Here is a 3,559-nt window from a genome sequence, read left to right as displayed (position 1 = left end):
CACACACACACACACACACACACACACACACACACACACACACACACACACACACACAAAACAAACACGAGACCCTCCTCCAAACGTCTGAGAAAACAACACATTTGTGGAACAGCAAGAACTTCACTGATTCCTGCATTTAGCTTGTACAGCTTTTTAAGTCACCTAATCCGTCAAACAGAGTACAATCTAGTCAATTTCCTACGTCTGCCATGGACAAAATATCTGTTTTGGTAGCACTGAGTGATGCTTGTAAAAGATGCCAGTCAGCAGACCACACACACTCAGCTGGGCTGCAGAGGAGAGACCAGTGCGCTGACCCACGCAGTGAAAAGTTCTGCTCACTGAGCACCAGTAGCTTCATCATTTGTGGCTGGATTACTGGAGCTTGACAGGTGCTACTGCAACTGTCTGTTTGCATGGCAGCCAGTTAAACGGACAGGTCAGATATTTTAAAACTGGCTTAAGTGGAAATGTAACCAGTTCAACTTTTACGTTTTGTTATTTTAAAAAAATTAAGTTAGTCAGATCAGACTGACGAGCAAATCGCTAGTCTGAGTGAGTGCCACCATCTTAAACTAACTCTAATTTCAAAAGCAGTGTTTATCCTTTATTTTACATTATATCGTTTTTTACAGACTTCTGTAGTTTGCAGCCACAGTTAGCAGCTACGTATGTAGCATTTCTGGCTAGTTTATAGTGCTCTTTCTGTTGAATTTTTTATTTATTTCAAAATACCTTAGTGCTGGGAAACTAACGATAGAGTTAAGGCTTGTAAAATTGTATTTGTAATAAATAAAAATTTAYGTTTAAAATTGGCGTTATTTTGAGATTGCAGCAATTCACTTTGGACTTTAGCTCGTCATTCCAGTCAGAAAAGGTAAATCGACTGCATTTGTATAGTTGTTCTAACCAACCTGGATGTTCAAAGCACTTTAAAACACAATCTGTGCCATTAATCATCCACATTCACATTGAACATTACTACATCTTTATCAGAATAATTCATTTTATACAGTTTAATCAGTGTCTTAAATCACATTCAGACACTGATGGCAACACTGGAGACAAAGAGACTTCATACTCCCAGGAATCAAACCTTCAACTCATTGGAAGATGACCACCACTGATCCACAGCTGCCCAGTTAAACTTTATGAAGCTCCAAACTGTGTGTCACTGTTTGAACATTGTTGTGACAAAAATATTTTTGTTATTTTGTCACTTTGGCAAGCCATGTTAATGTGTTTTACCCTGCAGAGGCTGTTAAAGAAGGGCTGCAAAAAGTGCTTATCTTTGAGAGGCCCTTTAGGCCATAATTCAAACTTGCTCTCACATTTACTATCAAACTCTCTTACACGTACTATCAAACTCTCTCACATTTACTATCAAACTCTCTTACATTTACTATCAAACTCTCACACGTGCTATCAAAGTCTCTCACATATAATACCAAACTCTCAAATTTACTATCAAACTCTCTCACATTTACTATCAAACTCTCTCACATTTACTATCAAACTCTCACATTTACTATCAAACTCTCACATTTACTATCAAACTCTCTCACATTTACTATCAAACTCTCACATTTACTATCAAACTCTCACATTTACTATCAAACTCTCTCACATTTACCATCAAACTCTCTCACATTTACTATCAACTTCTACATTTACTATCAGACTCTCTCACATTTACTATCAAACTCTCTCACATTTACTATCAAACTCTCACATTTACTATCAAACTCTCTCACATTTACTATCAAACTCTCTCACATTTACTATCAAACTCTCACATTTACTATCAAACTCTCACATTTACTATCAAACTCTCTCACATTTACTATCAAACTCTCTCGCATTTACTATCAAACTCTCACATTTACTATCAAACTCTCTCACATTTACTATCAAACTCTCACATTTACTATCAAACTCTCTTGCATTTACTATCAAACTCTCACATTTACCATCAAACTCTCTCACATTTACTATCAAACTCTCACATTTACTATCAAACTCTCACATTTACTATCAAACTCTCACATTTACTATCAAACTCTCTCACATTTACTATCAAACTCTCTCACACATACTATCAAACTCTCTCACATTTACTATCAAACTCTCTCACGCATACTATCAAACTCTCTCACATATAATATCAAACACTCACATTTACTATCAAACTCTCTCATATTTACTATCAAACTCTCTCACATTTACTATCAAACTCTCTCACACATACTATCAAACTCTCGTACATTTACTATCAAACTCTCTCACATTTACTATCAAACTGTGTCGTGGTTTGATCAAACTCTTTGCCACGGTCATTTTATTTGTTTTTCTCATTTTTCAATGTGGCCCAAAAGTTTTTGAACACACGAGCATTCAAAGTATGCAGAAGCTAATTATTATAAAATATTTCAGTACATTATACCAAATAGCATTCATGAACTAAATAGCGGGAACAAAGCTGTGAAAATCCATAAACTATGACAATCATTTAAACTGACTGTAATTCACACACACTCCAAAACCCCTGATGGGATATAATCATTGCAGATCATTTTGGTTTCAGGCTAATAAMTCAGACATTTCGGCGAGTTTTGTCACCACCCTGCAGTGGAATGCTTGCAGGGTTCATWACAGTGAAAAGAAATAACATACACAAAAGACACAATGTGTCATTCTAAGATCAATGCTCCTTCATGAAAACCCACAAATGTCACTCCTAAAAGAATATTTTCTAAACTTTCTAAACTACTTTCTACTGACCAAGATGTTCCAATGACACGTTTATCAGACGTTTTGTGAAGTTCACGTCAAGTCTTTTTAATTTTACTTCTATGTGGCGGAGAAATAATTAATCCCAGTAAAGGTTGTAATACAATCTTGATGTGAACTAATCTGTCATGGTAATGTGTCAAAGCTCTTCCAACAACCTGTGTGCATTTACTGTACACAAACCGATCACATAAAACCTCAGAATGATGAAACTCTTGGTTCTGTTTCAAAACCTTCTGTTCTGGTAGGAAATTCAGGAATCTATGGAATGGACAGAATATTTTCATATGGGCACGCCCACATTCTGAACAGCTTTGAAGGTGCACACCAGGCAACAATAATGACAACGTTTAAGGAGAAATTCACCACAAAAGCAGTTTCTCAAACACTRACTGACCTGGCAGAGACCACCCTTTGGCAGGAAGGCCCTTTGACCGAGTGTGTAATAAAAAAAATAAAATCTACCAAGAGGCTAAAAACACAATATTTGCATCTTTATTTTTAYATGCGGTCCAACAGCACAGGTTGCACAGACAGAGGACTGTGTGTAAGCAGTGAGTGACAGCGGTCCGCTGCGGTYCTTCGCTCTGACCACACGTGCTTGGAGGACTCCCACCGCAGCCCCTGTTAATAAGGACACTGTGAGGAAAGGGAAAAGGTCAAACAGAGTGCTCCAGCTGCACACCAGGATGAATAAGTGTACAGGGAGATGATGGGCAGAGGTGTGTGTGTCTGTGTGTGTGTGTGTGTGTGTGTGTGTGTGTGT

The sequence above is a fragment of the Austrofundulus limnaeus genome, unplaced genomic scaffold (assembly GCF_001266775.1).
Source record: "Austrofundulus limnaeus strain Quisiro unplaced genomic scaffold, Austrofundulus_limnaeus-1.0 Scaffold52, whole genome shotgun sequence".
Lineage (NCBI taxonomy): Eukaryota > Metazoa > Chordata > Actinopteri > Cyprinodontiformes > Rivulidae > Austrofundulus > Austrofundulus limnaeus.
The sequence above is the reverse complement of the archived record's forward strand: the minus strand, read 5'-3'. Positions refer to the sequence as shown.